This window comes from Ursus americanus, chromosome 26 (assembly GCF_024610735.1).
Source record: "Ursus americanus isolate L20-20 chromosome 26, mUrsAme1.1.p, whole genome shotgun sequence".
Taxonomy (NCBI): Eukaryota; Metazoa; Chordata; class Mammalia; order Carnivora; family Ursidae; genus Ursus; species Ursus americanus.
In genome coordinates this window covers 28114038-28131609 of record NC_142152.1, presented here as the reverse complement: position 1 = coordinate 28131609, position 17572 = coordinate 28114038, and the positions used below count along the sequence as shown (strand labels likewise).

General features: G+C 36.8%; 1 pseudogene; it reads right to left on the bottom strand.

Annotated features, from left to right (window-relative positions):
- Nucleotides 1-11901: 11901 nt before the first annotated feature.
- Nucleotides 11902-17035, bottom strand: LOC123798857 (small ribosomal subunit protein uS2 pseudogene; annotated as a pseudogene).
- Nucleotides 17036-17572: the final 537 nt, after the last annotated feature.

The following is a 17572-nucleotide window of genomic DNA, read 5'->3' as shown; positions in this document are numbered from 1 at the left end:
ACTGAATCTGAATGGATTTAACGAAGGGTCTCTTAATAAATGCTTCTATAGTGTTTATGGTACAACAAGAGGAGCCCATATTACCTTTAAGTTGTGCCTTTCCCATGGCCTGCATTGTCTAACCTTGTACTACATTTAATCAAGTTTGATGGGCTGCATAACAAAGGAGGAATTCCAGATAGTATTTGCTCTCATTCTTTTATTCCCTGGGTAGATACAGGGAAGAGGCCAAAACATGAGTCTGAGGAATGAAGAAGTTTCAGCATAATGCACTGACCTCTAGAGCAAACTCGTTCCACATGAGAGTGTTCACGTTAATAAAAAGGTTAGCATCATTAATTCCATGATCTCTTGTTTTGACAGCCAAGATGAATCTGTCTGTTTTCTTAAACATTCTGTCCTCTTTCCTGGATAGAGATTACATCTATAGCAATGGCAGTCAGCAAATTAATACAATTTTTTGAGAGGATACATGTAATAATGACCATCAGAAAAATTGAAAAAAATATTCAGGACATTCATAACATAAATCTTTACAGTGGTTTTATAAATGTTGCCAAAAATTTCCTTCAAATCTTTTCCTATATCTCTATCTACTTTTGAAGTCACTGGGAAATGAAATTATATAATCATTGTAAAGTATGCAAAGTTAAAAGAATTAAGTGAAAAAAAAAGAGCTTTATTCTCTTTATGGTCCAGTCTAAATACAAAAATTCCTTCTGAATTGATTGAACCTTGAATAAGTATGTTTTCATTCTAGTGCTCTCCAGATACGGAGAACCTAATAAACTTCTACATTGTTTAGTTAACCTACTAGCTCTCTAAATCTATGCTGAGCATCAATAATAATTTTCTAAATGACTTCTTAGAGCCATAGAATTCAAAGAGTCAGCTTCCAAAGATCAGAAATAGATTGTAAAGAGAAGATAGGTTGCTAATGCCCTCTTCTTTCTTTTCATAATATGCCTATATCTAGCTCTGTTATTTAGGGGCATACAAAGGGAAAGTATGTGTAAACACATAAGCTAAGGGTTTCTTGGAAAGATAGGCCATGAATAGTCAGATACTGAAGACACAAAGAAGAGATGAGTGTGTCCCAAAAGAGACTGTGTGCACTTCCTAACATAGCATAAGATCAATTCTTAGGCACAGACATATTTTCCATCATGCCTAAAGTCTAACCACATGCCAATGTTTGCATTCTAGCTTCAGATTGTGAACCACTTGTCCAATCAAAGCAAATCTGGATTTTCTTCCACTTTCGTTGCAGTCTCTCTTAATTGACTACTCAGAAGACATTTACAACCTCCTTCTTTTTTACCACCTCCACAAAAGAGGCCGGGAAGCCAATTAATTACTTTCCTATGGATCTTTTCTGTTATAATAGCTATTTAATTCAGTTCCAGCCTGTGAGAAATAAAAACTCTGGTAACAAGAAGGGGTTTAGTTCTGGGGGGAAAAGAAAAAACCAAAAAAAAAAAAAAAAAAAAACCAAAAACCCACCTTTCCTGATAACAAAGGGCATGGTGGATTTTCTGTTCTTGCCTATTCTTCTTGCCTTCAGAATAAGTGACATATCCAGAACCGCCACTTGCCCATATCACCACGAGGACTTACGTAAGTCCTCTTGTCTATGGGGAAGACCAACTGTCTTAGGTTGGCAAAGTAGGAAGAACCCACCTCTCTTGATGGCATGCTTGAGTGCCCAAGAAAATGCCAACAAAATCTCCTCCCAGATTATGTCTGTATGCAAAATAACTACTATTGTTTAAGCCACTGTAGTCTGGCTTTCTGAATGTTGCAGCTCGATATATATCCAAGTGATTCAAAAGCTTCAAGGAAATGCTTTTGGTATTTCGTAAACTATAGACATGTTTGGTTTTATTAACATACATCTCCACAATCTCTTGCTGAATTGTCAAACTGATGACTTTAAAAAAGTCTAGAATATCCAAAAATATCTGTAGAAATCTCATCTTCTATAAACAAAATATTTTAACCACTTGGCACGATCTCAGAAATCTTGGTGGAGTTTTGTATTTCATCTCTATTGTATCACGTATCACTTGATTTATCAACTCTTTAGCCTTGTGGTTTGAGTCTATTTGTCTTCCCAGCATTCCCTGTAGTGATAATAAAAGGACATTGCATGATTCATGAATTGTGCCACTAGAAAAGGCATGTAGAATTCTTAAAAAAGTGACTTCATTTTGTCATGCGATAAATCATTTTAATAATTAACAGTTTCACGGCTCAGCATTTGATAGACTTCTATAATTATATAGTATCAGCAGCCATAGCCAACCCAACTTTTTTCCATTGCTCTTATGCCAACTCAATGAAGCACAGCCCAATGCAATAAAAATAACATAAGGGTGTTACACCTGAGTAGTTGGTATGCACTACCTGCTAACTATGTGGCTTCAGATAATTTCATCACTCTCTGCTTAGGCTCCGGTCTCCACAACATGGAGATAATTTTGCATATTGTTTTACAATTAAATAAGAATCATACAAATACTGCGTTGTAAAACTTGGCACATATTACACCCTCAGCATACATCAGTGACTTTCTGTCCTTCCCTGATACATTTGTTTGCTTTTGTCGTTGTTGCTATAAATAATTCTTATTTACTTCCATTGAATGCTTATTGAGGTAAAATCTATAGGTCAGTTTGTATTGGTAGGAGCAAAATCCCCCACCTCTCATGTAATAATCTGTAGAGCATGAAAGTTAAAATAGAAATTGTATTTCCTTGATTATATAATGATTAACATGTTGAAAGGGGACCATGTGTGTGACATCTGTTAGGGCTATGAGTGGATTATCTTTTTTAAACTTCTCAGAAACCCTGTCAGTTAGCTACCATTTTGATCATGCCTGTTTTACAAATGAAAGACCAAAGATCCAGAGAGTTTGAAGAACCTACTCAAAGTCCAGTAGCTCATTAGTAGTGGACTTTGGTGGACTTAAGACTTGAATGAGATCTCCATTATTTTAGAGCCTAGTCTTCAAGTCTCCTTTATACACCGATTTGAGGCAGTTGATAAGATATAATTGATCAAATACTATAAAGTGGAGGAACTTTTCCCTAGTCTTTAGAAACCTTTACACATTTTTTAACTGAAACTACTCATTTTCATATTCTCTTTACCCTCTATTCTTTAGAGGGATGTGATTATCTCAAATAATGATCTGATTATAATCCATATGACACATGGTTCAATTTCTTTATTAAAGAGTATTTTATAATATTGAAAACATAACAGCTGAGTAAAATGGTGGTTACCAGGGGCTGAAGGGTGGGGGGAAAGGGGAGATGTTGGTCAGAGGATACAACTTCAGTTAAAGAATTAAGTTTTGGGGCATCTCGGTGGATTAGTTGGTTGGGTGTCTGCCTTCCACTCAGGTCATGATCCCAGGGTCCTGGGATGGAGCCCCATGTCAGGCTCCCTGCTCAGCGGGAAATCTGCTTCTCCTTCTCCCTCTTCTTCTCCCCCTGCTGTGCTCTCTCACTCACTCTCTCAAATAAATAAAACCTTTAAAAAAAAAAAAAAGAAATAAGTTCTGGAGATCTAATGTATAGCATAGTTAATAATAATGTATTATATACTTGAAATTTACTGAGTGTATATCAAATGTTCTCACCACAAAAATAAAAATATATGAGCTGGTGGATGTGTTAACTAGCTTGATTGTGGTAATCATTTCATATGCATATCAAAACATCATGTTGGTCAACTTAAAATGCATACAATTTTTATTTGTAATCATACTTCAGTATAGCTGGAAAATAAATAAATTAATAAACAAATAGAAAACTCTCACTTCAAAAAGAAAATGAAAGAAGACATAGTTTCTCAGATTTTTAGTAAGTCTGAAATCTAAGATGTGTCCTTTAATTCAAAAGCTTTTATGCTATCTCAGCAGATAGGACCAGATCAACAGGCCTACTTAAAGCCAAAAAACCAAAAACCTGAATTATGCTCTGCTGCTTTTAATATATTTAATAAATATTTCATTCTCTACACTCAAGGATTTTCATATGTGACAAACACAAATTTTTAAATAAATTGCTTAGTTTCATTTATTCATATCCTTAGGAGATGAATGTAGGCAGATCTAAAGTCTTGCCTAACTTTTAATGCATTTTTTTAGAAAAGATGTGAATTGTGAATAGGCTGTTGGAAGCAAGCCTTATAAATCACCTGAACCATACCACTATTGGCATGTCTTGGAGTCATTATGTATAATTGGTTAATGGTGTATTTATTCTCACATTATTGGATCAGCTCCAGGGATAATCACTGATGAGTTTCAAAACTCCAGGAGGATTTCTGTGCAGAGGTAAATGAATTAAAAAACAAAATAAAACTAATTACTTTTATTTAAATTCAATTTTGGGGGTAATCGTTCTGTCTTGGGGGTCTTGCAGCAGTTTTCAGAAGTGATAAATTTGCTTTAGTTTGCTAACTTGCATTCCCCTAGAGCTCAGAAATTAAATCATTGGTGATGAAAATAGAAAGGAAGTCAAACTAAAAGTTCATCGTAGAATTTCCCACCTTAGTTCTTCATGCTTTCTTTTCTTTTGATCCCTTATCTTATTTAACTTAGCCTTTGGAAACTTGATAAATAGAACCATTTGCAGAGACGAAATCAAGTGTACATTACTTGTAGGTGTCAGGATTTCCAGAATCTGTACAAACACCACAATAGAAAAAGGCTTGTGTGTACTTCCTTGAAGGCATCTGCCCTGACTGGACATAAAACATGTTGACTGTGTAAGGCTGTAGTTTTCATGTAAAACAACTGGATAAGTTAAGTAATAAAAATTCAAGAGGTTTTACTTCCATATGCTTGGCTGGATTACTATTTTTTTTTAAAGATTTTATTTATTTATGTTAGAGAGAGTGTGAGTGGGGGGTAGGGCGCAGAAGGAGAGGGAAAGAGAGAGAATTCTAAGCAGGTTCCATGCCCAGTGTGGAGCTTGACACCAGGCTCAATCCCATGACCCTGAGATCATCACTTCAGCTGAAATCAAGAGTCGGATATTTAACCGACCAAGCCATCCGGGCACCTCATGGATTACTTTTATTTATTTCTCAAGGTTTTATTTATTTATTTGAGAGAAAGACAGAGCAGGGGCAGGGAGAAGGTCTGAGGGGGAGGGAGAGGGACAAGCAGACTCCCCTCTGAGGGCAGAGCCCAACGCAGGGCTGGATCCCAGGACACTGAGATCATGACCTCAGCCGAAGTCAGAAGTTTAAGGGACTGAGCCACCCAGGTGCTCCAAGGATTACTATTTTTTAAAATATGTCTGACACGATACCATTAGAGTCCATTTCCTTTAACGTGAGAGCATACATATTATTCAAGAGTGAATATACCTAGGATAGTTTCACAAATTAAGTATTACATCTAATGTATATTCCATGAGAGAAATAGAACTTTTCTTGATATATAACTTAGGATAGATAAGGAGGTGCAGTGAGAAATGAATTGCATAAGGCTTTAGTGAGTATGTAAATTAAAATTAGATTCAGGTACACATAAACGAAGATCTAAATAAAAGTGGCTAAAATAAGAAGTGAGTTCTACCATACATAAAAGTCTGGAGGTGGGTATTGTCAAATTGGTGCAATTGCACTATCATCATCAGGGATCGAAGATTGTTCTATTTGTTGTTGCTGTTCTGATACCCCTCCTTTTTTACCAGTTCACTAACTTGTTGAAGCAATGAATGTCGCTGATTGAGTGGGTTGAGAGAAGAGATGACAAAGAACCAGTAATAGAAATTTTCATGGCCATTATTCAACTATTTGTGTGCAGTAGATTTAAGGAAAAGCCAAACCAACAGAAATCAGGAATATCAGCAGCAAAATAGAAAAAGGCCTATCCATTGAACTGAAAAGAGATTTTTAGAAGCTCAGCCATCTCTGGGTACTTAGGGACTTTAACATAAATGGGACTCAGCTAAACTGTGACTTTTCCTACTATTTCCCCAATACTTTTCCCTCATGCTTTAGCTCAACCAAATGATAACAGACTTGTTGCTCTTGTAATGTGTGTATATATGTGTCACATTTGAGTCATTTATAATTTCACAGAGCCCCATTTCATCATTTGTCTAATGGCATGTCATGTAGATCAAAAGATGCCATAAAAACTGAGTTGTTTGAAATATATAAAATGAAATGTCATTGGATGAAGAATTAATTTAATGTCCCCTCATTGCTTTCTACATAAAATGCTAAGCTGTGATATTTAAAAATTTCCCTTGAGGGAATAAAAATTTAGTGGACTAGACACACTGTTTGTGACCCGGCTTAAAGATCTTTTGTCTATTTGGCAGTTTGTTGTTATGGGTTCACAAAAAAGGCAGTGAATTTATTGCCAGTGCCCATTTTAATGCATGAAATATAAGACATTCTCTATAAATGTTTGTTGAATAACTAAATGTATGAATAAATTAAAGAATTACTTAGGAGAGTCACTATAATATAAAGGTTTAAATTTCATCATTATTAGTGTTTATGAACTAACTAGTTGCTATGTTTCTTCATGTGTACTATAAGTTGATTCTGTCACAAAAAATTACAACAAAACTGCATTCAACTTTTGGATAACTGTCCTCTTAGAGATCGTACCACAGCTGAATAATGAAAATCATTTGATTGCTCTTCTCTTCTGTCAAAAAGAGTTAAAGCTGGTGAAATACATTTAAAAAAAATGTGTATACCATATGTGGATGACTAACCATCATGCCCTCTTTACAAAGCCCAAATATGTGAAAATCAGACATAGTACAGGGGTGCAAGTTCAAGAATGATACAGCTTTTTGAAATCCTATGTAAATTGCTTTTCCCTCTTTATAATTCCAAGTTTTTGCAAACTTGCCAGTCCTTGGATCTTTTAGTTCATCTTTTTTTTTTTTTTTCTTTCACTTTGTCTTATTCACGGTTCTACTTGAGGGTTTGACGAGCCAAGACTATTATATATAAGCCTTATTGTCAGGGATCTTATATTGGATAGTGGCAGAGAAGTGACTCAGAAGGGACTGTTGCAGAAATGGGCAGATGCTAAAAGACCAAGACCACTCCTATTGGGGTACGTAATAAGGTTCTTATTTACTGAAATCACCACTTCCATTCAAGTCAAGGGGATGAGAAGAGGTTGATAAGGAGCAGTATCACAGCTCCATGACAGTATTTACCTACTGATATTTAATCTCTTAATTTTAATCTTCCTTAGAAAAGGATGACTAGAAGTTATAGGAGGTTGCATTGCATTCTGAACCTATCTTTTGTTAAAGATTTTATTAATTTATTTATTTTAGGGAGAGAGAGAGAGAGAGAGAAAACACGAGTGGGGAGAGGGGCAGAGGGGGCGGCGGAAAATCTCAAGCAGACACCACCCTGGTCCTCCTGAACCTATCTTTTTAGAAAGATTTTTAAGTTTTTTTTTTTTTTTAGATTTTATTTATTTATCTGACAGAGATAGAGACAGCCAGCGAGAGGGGGAACACAAGCAGGGGGAGTAGGAGAGGAAGAAGCAGGCTCATAGCAGAGGAGCCTGATGTGGGGCTCGATCCCATAATGCCGGGATCACGCCCTGAGCTGAAGGCAGACGCTTAACCGCTGTGCCACCCAGGCGCCCCGATTTTTAAGTTTTAATATAAATAAATATCACCCATAGACCCTGAAAAATAGATTCCCACTCAGGTAAGTCTGATTCAGTAGGTCTGAGATGAAGCTCAAAGAGTTACAGTTTCAACAATATCCCAGGTAATTTTAATATAGATACTTCTCGACCACACTTTGGAAAACACTAATTTGGGGGAATGTGAGAATTTCCTCTAATCTGACTATAGGAACTCCTTGTGTTTCCATTTTTATAGAGAAACATAATAGATTTTCACTTTTTAAATAAATTATTCTGGGCATTTCACTTTTTAAATAAATTATTCTGGGCATTCCATTTTTATAGAGAAACATAATAGATTTTCACTTTTTAAATAAATTATTCTGGGCATTCTACATAGATTTGTAATTTATGTACATGACAACAGGTGATTTTAGGGATATAAAACATCTTTCACCTCCTCTTGGGTGACCTGGTAAATCCTATGCAGAAGGGCTTAAGTACTAACTTGATATAATACAACATGAGTTCATCAAAAATTCAGTCTTAAATGTGTTTGTAAGAAAGTCTCTAAGAGGAATGTACACTTACAATATGATTTCACCCCAGGCAGTATGGAAGCACTACTTTTCTGATTGCTTTCTATTATTCCTACTGAATGTTTGAATAAATTTACTGGCTACTAAAATAACAACAAAACGCATAGAAGTCTGATATAAAGAATATTATTAAGATGTAGGGCACCTAAATCCTTTGTGATTTTTGCTCTCCTTCTTTTAGAATTTGTTATCCGTCTAGAATATCTTCAGAAATTGAGTTGATACTTACTCTACCTAGGGATTCAGTACATATGGAGAAAATTTCTAGAATAGTGTTCAGGTTGAAATCCCAAATCACTTTCAGGTTTTGTCAGAGAAAACTTAATTTCTAGGGTTGGGAACACTCTAGAGCAATGCTTCTTATAGGAAGATAAGGCAAGCCTTCTCAGGCTCCCAAATTCTTCACCCACTGCCACCCACCAAATCCTCCCTTTTACCTGGCCTTCTTCCTCTAAAGTAGCTTCTCTGGCTTCCTGGCTCCAGTCAACCTACCATTTCATATATACAGCCATCTTGTTTCTAGCTTTCAATTTCCATTCTCACATCCATCAACTGACAGTGTTTTTCCATGTCTGAAATATATATACTTTTAAAATTACAGACAAAAAGGATGGAGAATCTAACCATATTTCAGATAAAAACTGATTCTCACTATTGAATATCCTAGGAAAAGTCTTGGGAACAAGGAATAAGATATGGGTATGAGGACACGTGGCAAACATTCTGGCACATTGTAGCAAATTTTAACCCAGGCAAACAATCAGAAGGCATTCCAGTAGTTTAACAAAATTGGACTCAGAGATTTCTTATCAAGTTAACCCAAGTTTGGATCCTGGCTCTTTCACACACAACCTGGATGACGTTTGACAAATCATTTTACTTCTCTGGGTCACAGTTACCTCATTTGCTAGAATATGGCCAACAATATTTGTTTTGATGGATTATTATACCAATTAAATTAGACTTTGCATTACAGTAAAATAATTATTAAAGTGAAATTTAGCTTAATGGATATTAGTTGCATTTCACAGTTCATCTTTTAAGTTTTCAATTGATTTTTGGATAAGTTTGCTAAATACTTCATTATATTTTCTTTTTATTAAAGATTTTATTTATTTATTTGAGAGAGAAAGACTGAGATAGCGACAGAGAGCACAAGTGGGGAGAAGAGGGAGAAAGAGGCTCCCTGCTTGAGCCTGATGTGGGTCTCCATCCCAGCACTCTGGGATCATGACCTGAGCCAAAGGCAGATGCCTAACCAACTGAGCCACCCATGTGCCCCCATTATATTCTCTGTTAGGTTTATGGCATTACCAGTTTTTCACATATGTTGCAAAATATAGACATATTTATTTAAAAATGAATAAACAAAAAATTAAGTTACTATATCTATTTTTAAGTGTCACTTTAAATAAATAAATCTAATTTGTAACTAGTAGTGCAGGATAGACTTGGATATTCCAAAATATTTTAAACTGGACTCATGGTTGGGAAACTGCTATATGGCAAGCTGCCATGTATGTATTTTTCCTCCTTAATCCTTCCCAGGTTTTTCATTCTTGGATGCAGGATGTAAAACTGTGGATTATCAGTGATGGAAGGAGATTACTATTGTCCACTTCATATGGGCACAAACCAAGGTGAAGCAACATATGTATTTATCTTTCCAAATTCCATTCTTTTGATGGAGTTCTGTCCCAGATGCTGCCATTCACCACAATGCAATGAGGCCACATCAAATTGGACAAATGGAATCATGTTAGAAACACAGATGAAATAGAAATACTCCATTTTGTCTGATGTCTCATTAGAGGCATGTGCAAAATAATTTATTTACCAGTGAGATCCAAGGCTAAGAATTGATCATTTATTAATGGCTAATGATGTGTTCCTGTGCACTATGAATTAAGTGTCCCCCTTTGACAGAAAAGTTAATAGAAGATGATATTTGTTTAATCAAAACAACGCTTTCCACTTTCTCTTTTACGTATGTTGTTTCAGAGAGGATGTGCAATGGAGTCAGAGCTTAAAAGCATCCTTATTTTAAAAATAATGATTGTAATGTGGGGAAACAAAGTTCATGCTACAAAAAATAAGATTAAGAAGACCAATGGTTATTTTATAAATTTCCAGGCATGTCCACATGCGAAGTACAAAACAAAATGAAATGCATGCTATGAGATTACTCTGGCTTCTAACAAACTTTGCAATATATCCACCATGTCTGTCTGTTCCCCCCACCTCTCTCTCTCACACACACACCCACGCCCACATACACACCCCTTATGCAGCAGGCCTAAGAAAAGCATTTCAGAAGATGCTAGTCAAAGTTCTAGCTTGCTAGAAGGTTCCATACTAGTAGCTATTTTATGGAATCTTCAGAGCACCTGGTGGATATCCTGAGGCATTTTCTCATAAGCTCTTGAGACTCATTAACTGGGGAAAATAATTCTTATAACATGTTGTATAAAATGTTTGTAGTCTCAAAGTTAACCACTGGATTGATTTATACACCTTCGAAATCTTTGCTTGTCAGTTGCTTTAAATGAAACATATTATTGTAGGTCTGCCGCAGTCTACCAAGAGGAGCTAGCATTTGTGTCATGTTTGATTCATTTTCCTTGGTTTACTACAAAAGAACACTTACAGAAGGATAGAAAATAAAACAGCTTGTGTCACAAGAACAAATTATGTCATCAAGACCAGGGCATTTTTTTTATATTCACATATTTATATGTGGCCCTGTTATAGCATAAGCTCTAAAACTAGTTACTGCTCCCAGCAGGGAAGTTCAATTTGCAATTCACAAATCACTTATGTTGCAATTTTGCTGTAAAAGATGATAATTTGTTAGTTTAAATAAACCTCTAATCTCAAGTATGGATGCTGATGTATGAGGATATTAATGCCCTCAGCCACTGATAGAACATACAGAGTATAATATATTGAGGTATTAATGAAATGTTCCTGCATTAGCACTATTTTATGAAATCAGATTCTATGCCTTAAATAACAATTAATGTATAAATTTTATATTATGTCCTAAAGGGGGTGCTAAACCGTTAATACATCATTTAGTCTTCCTTCATGTAAATATTAGCTGGTGTTGAATGCTCATTTGTGATGTACCCTCTGCACCCTTTTTTGTCAGTGTCAGGAATATATTTGTGGGAATAACTTGTCATGACTTAAAAGATTTATCTATCTATCATCTATCTATCTATCTATCTATCTATCTATCTATCTATCATCTATCTATCTATTTTATTGAGAGAGAATGTGTATGCACAAGCAGGGGGAGGGGGAGATGGAGAGAAGGAGAAAAGCAGACTCCCTGCTAAGTATGGAGGCCAAGGCTGGGCTCCATCTCACAACCCTGAGATCATGACCTGAGCTGAAATCAAGAGTCAGAGGCTCAACCAATTGAGTCACCCAGGTGCCCCTGTCATGATTTTAAAGATAATCTGCCTAGATGTTTTTCAAAGTTAGAGTGTAATATAGATAGCTCAGGATTTGGAGTAGGAGCTCTGTACCCATGCTGCCATTCGTTATCCAATTTACCTTAGAGGTGGTTGTGACATTTAAATAAAATAATTTATGTACGATACCCACAATGACCTCTGGAACAAAGGACGATCCATACCTATAGATCGTATTCCATTTTTTTTTTTTTTTTTACAAACTGTTTATTTTCCATCAACCTTATTCCCATTTTGTTTGCCTTTGTGGAAGAGCAGCTTAAGACCACTCAGTGGTTGTTCCTACCCATTCAGTGGCCTGAGCAGTAGGAGCTGCAGACCAGTCTTCAGTGGCCGGCTGGGCGCTCCAGTCTTCAGTCGGGAACTGCTGAATTGGCACAGAGGGCACCTGCACGCCTTCAGACCAGTCTGCGACTTCAGGCTGAGTAGCAGTGAACTCAGGAGCTGGAGCAGTCCATTCACCCTGAAATTCCTCCTTGGTCACAGCCTTTTCAGCAGCAGCCTGCTCTTCCTTTTCAATCTCTTCAGGATCTCTGTAGAAGTAGAGATCAGGCATGACCTCCCATGGGTGTTCACGGGAAATGGTGCCACGCATGTGCAGAACTTCCCTGGCCAGCATCCACCACATCAGACCCACTGAGTGAGCTCCCTTGTTGTTGCAAGGGATGGCAATGTCTGCATAGCACAGAGGAGAGTCTGTGTCGTATGCCATTTTTGAAAATAATGGCTGGTGTGTGTGCTTTCCCTTTCTGCTATTAAAAATGAGAAAGGCATGTTTTTCTCCTTTCTTTTTTTTTTTTTCTAAGAAAATGTTCCCTGCTTGTTTGTGTATGCGGATACCACAAATGAATGTAGAAGACACACATACATGTGATATATTTTGTTTAAAATATAAACTGTCTAGGATTTTATTTCCTAATCTAATCACTGATTGGATTGGATTATCTCTAAAGTTCCTACCTGACAGTCTTTCTATATACCTGAAAAATAGGAGTCATATTGTGTACCTTAAATAAAGGTAATTAAAACAAGTATTTTAACTAGAAGTGTAAATTGGAAAGTTTTATGTGTTAACTTGACTGAACTAAGGGATACCCAGATAGCTGCTGAAACACTATTTCTGGGTGTATCTGTGAGGATGTTTCTGGAAAAGATTAGCATTTGAATTGATGTCACTGAGTCAAGAAGATTGCCATCACCCATACAGGTGGGTATTATCCAATTCACTGAGGGCCTAAATAGAATAAAAAGGTGAGGAAGGGTGAATTTGCCCTCTCTCTTTGACTTGAGCCCTTCATCTCCTTTCCTCAGATACCAGTGCTCCTGAATCTTGAGCCTTTGGACTCAAACTGGTCCTCTGGTTCTTAGGCCTTTACATTTGAACCAGAACTACACAACTAGCATTCCTGGACCTTCAGGTGGTAGATCATGGGACTTCTCAGCCTCTGTAATTGCATGAGCCAGTTTCTTACAATATATATGTGTGTGTGTGTGTGTGTGTGTGTGTGTGTGTGTGTGTGTATTTGTATATGCCCATCCTTTTGGTTCTGTTTTTATGGAGAAACCCTAACACAGGCTCTAAAAGTCAATTATGGTTCTAAAAGTAAATCTCTTTGTGTAAAAATAAAAAAACAGAAAAAGAAAAATGTTTCAAGATATGGGGTGTGAAGGAGGTAGGAGGTGGAGAAGTAAGAATGGATAAAGTGTGTCAGCTAGAACCATGTCTAGCTTGTTAATTCTGCATTAATAATAGGTGGCACATATTATACACTTGAAATTTATTGAATGCAACCATTCATGCATGAGTGGATGGTTGGATAGATGGATGGATGGATGGAAAATATGATAGAATCCAGTTTGAGAAAATGAATATCAATTGAAGCAATATTATCAGGGTAGTGACATGACCTATGAAGCACTTATGACCTGGCTTCGAATCCCAACCTTTCTAGTTATCAGTTATGGGCTTCTGGACAAGTTGCAAACTCCTTGAGCCAAATTTCTTCCTTATAATAACTCTAGTTAGTGGGTATTACTATTTTCTCCATGTTTTAGATGAGGACAATAAGACAGGTAAAACACTGTGCCTGTCTCAAAGTAAGTGGTCAAAACTAACTATGATGGTGGTGAAGATTAAGGCTTAAGAGTGCAGAATCTGACTTAATTTATATAGTGTCCACTCCTTCAATTACTACTTTCAGTTTATTATAGAAATTCATCCAACTCTAACTTACATTTTTCTCATAAACCACTTAAATAAAAGACAGTATGACTACCTGACTCATTTTGATCTCCAGTGTGGTTATAGTAGATTGCTTGCCACCTTACATAGGTAAGTGCATTAGTTAGGTTTTTTGGCTCGCTAATACCTTCAGAACTTAGTGGCTTAACACAATAGGCTTTATTGTCTCTCCTGATTCTGTGTGTCCTCTGGGCTAACTCATATGATCTTTGTAGTCAGACAACAGTTAGGCTTGGGCAGGCGAGAATTTGGCCTGATGTCAGCTCGGACAATAGTAATTACTTGCCTGTATGTCTCTCATTCTGCAGCAGGCTATTTTGGGCTCATTTACATGATGGTGGTTGCAGAGTTGAGAGAAAAGGCAAATCCCAGTGTAGAAGCACTTTCAAGCTTTACTCATACTATTTTCCTAATGACTCATTGGACAAAGCAAGTCACGTGCACAAAACCAAATTCAGAGAGTGGGAAAAATACACGTTACCACTTGCTAGAAGAAGCTGCAAGATCGATCAGTTATCCATACAGATATGGGAGGAATTTTTAACTGTTGTAATCATTGTAGTATTGAAATCTACCACATTCTATTTTATAGCGCTTCACTACTAAAACTGACCATAAATCCCATTCAGAATCTACTATCCTTTGCCTTCTGTAACATCCATGACTGTTGTGACTTGCTCATAGTAGTTGTTGATTACATGTGATTGAATAAGCAATTTTGACAGAGGAAGAATCTAATCCTCATTGAGCCATTTTTCCTTTGTAATTTACACTTCTAGTTAAAATACTTGTTTTAATTACCTTTATTTAAGGTACACAATATGGCTCCTATTTTTCAGGTATATAGAAAGACTGTCAGGTAGGAAAAAAAAAGCAATAATTTTATTTAAAAAGCCCAACATTTGCTCTCTAACAAGTCATTTAAACTCACTGCATCTGGTTCTACAATAAAAATGGGAAACGAATTTGATTTTCTTACCTGGGAGACAAATGAGACAGCATATGTGGGGATGCAGCATCAATTACAATGTGAGCCAAAATATCTTAATAATAAATAACCAAACAATTAATGTCTTTGAATTTAATTATTTTAAAAATGAAAGCTTGTCTATCTGGTTATCTATCTCTATATGCATTTAAAAGTCTTGTAACAAAAACCAATTACCTTTTGATTAATTGCATTATAAATATGGAGCCAGGATCTATCAGAGACAGTTGAGATATATACTCAACAGTCTTAATAGCATGACTTTTCCCTGAGTCTTCTAATTTTGGTGTTCTCTAGGGACTTCAAAGAAAATATCACTATGACTGAATGTCTAGATTTTTGATTGTTCCAATTTGGAGAAACTGGGTGCTGGCATCTAGTGAGTAGAGGCCAGAGATGCTGCTAAACATTTTATAATGCACAGGGCGGTCCCTCCAACTCCACCGCAAAGAATTATTCAGCCGAATATGTCAATAGTGCTGAGGTTGAGAAACCCTGCTAAACTGAGTGAAGAATTTGCTGTGGTTTTATTTTATAGGGAAGGTAGTTCATGATGATCATGGTGATGGCAGTAGTGCAGAGGGCATGGTGGTAGGGGATGTCTTTTCTGTTCTTACTCTCCAGAAATGCCCAGCTTCCCACAAAGGACAGGACAGCATGGAGCAGTCCCAGATATCTAAGCTTATTGAGTGAACCCCTGCCCATCTGGGGTCTCCCAGCACTCACTCAGCATCTCAGTGGTCTTCTTCTTACCCAGTTTATATTAGCATTTTCCTATTGTTGTTTTCTCACAGCATTATCTGAGCTACTGACTGGGTCTTTAAAATTGATGAGGTACCATCAGCCATTTCAGTTTTTATCAAGGGAGCAGAGGCAAAGGGGAGTTGAGTTCTGGCATGTGTTTGGGAGGTGTTTGTTTTGACTGTCTGATGGCTGCATACCAGCCTGAGGGAGTCACAAATGTCACTGGTGTGCAGTGGTATAATTTTCCTGCCGCTCCAAAGAGTCTTCTGTGTTAATCTCCCGGCATGTCTGGCAACTTTCAAAATAGAAGTTAAAGGCAATTCCATGGAGCAGTGAAAAAAGATTCAAAGTTCCCATTCGTCTTTGTAAGGACAGAGAAAATTGCTGGTGTGCAGTTGGTCTTTTTCATTATTGAGAACATAGAGCAGCTCGGTTTTCACCAGGGCTAATTGATTTTCACAGCTGGTGCAGCAAAGTCTAAGGATGATACGAAACTTGAAAAGTCCCTTTGTCCAGACCCTGAAGCGCATGGGTTCTGCAGGGGCTTAAAATTTGGGCTTCAATAAGAGATGCTAAAATCTTCTGAAATAACTTTGGGCACCAACTGGAAAAGAGTTACTTGTTCATGTAATACATGGCGTGAGTATGACCTGTCTTATGGTACCCCTTTAAATTCATTATTTTTTCTTTTACATTAATTAGCATTGTGTTACATAGCACAAACCTGATTTCAGCCTTAGTACCAAATAATTCCCCATCTAATGTGACATGCTAGATGATATTGAATATTTGCCTTTCGTTTGCATACAAATGACAGAGGGCACTTCCTCCTGACTAGGAACTGTTCTGGATCATAGGCGTTTAACTTAATTTCCCTACTGTAGGAGCTAATTGGTTCTTATTATGTATCTACTATTGCTTATTATGAAAAGAGGGAAAGGCAGTAGGAATCTAAAACAGGGTTTCCGTACAGAAACACAAGGTTGGGATGTAGTTACTGGAGCTGAGCTGAAAAGGGAGGATTTGACCTCCCTTGGAATAATGTCAGGGTCCTAATGGCATGGGACATTTATAAGAAGTAGCACATTGCAGTATAAAGCATGGGCATTAGGTCAGATGATTCTGGGTTCCGAGCTCTGCCAGTGTGAAGTTAGGGCATCTCAGATAAGTTCCGTCAGCCTCACAGTGGTGTCGTGAAATCTAAAATGCATGTAAAAGGGCCCAGGATATAATAGCCCTTGGCTTGCTCTCCTCTTCCTCTTTCATTTGTCTTAATGAAAGTTAAGTTTGAAGTCTGAGTCTTGCTCATCAAAGCTTACTTGATGTTGAGTCCTGAACCATGGTGCCGACCTTCCTGTATTTTCAACACCAGGAGAATTGGTCTTCTATTTTGGAGTGTAAGTGGAATGCTATTTTATTTGGAGAATGTCTGTATAACACAAAAAATAAATCACTAAATCCAATAGGACTATTATCCAAAGGAAGAGCCAGCAAACATTTGACCAGGATCCACAGAGCCAGGGAGTGCGTTATCCTTTACTCAAAATATTTCTACTTTTTTTTTAATGACTTTATTATTAAAAGGGGAAAAATTAAATTGTTTCTAGTGACACATGGGCATTCCATATTATTTACTTCATAAAAGAAAAAAAAAGTTATGTGATGTTCTGTTAGGTCACAGTGTTCATAAACTATATAGACATTGAAATTGACTACATATTAAAGTTATTTAAAAAGCACAATTTTTTAGCAAATACGCCCAATAAAGTATAAACTTATAAGCAAACTAGGGGTTGGCAGGTAGTATGTATATGTATATGTGTATGTATATGTATATATACACACACAGCTAGATATAAAAACATGTAAGAATAACAG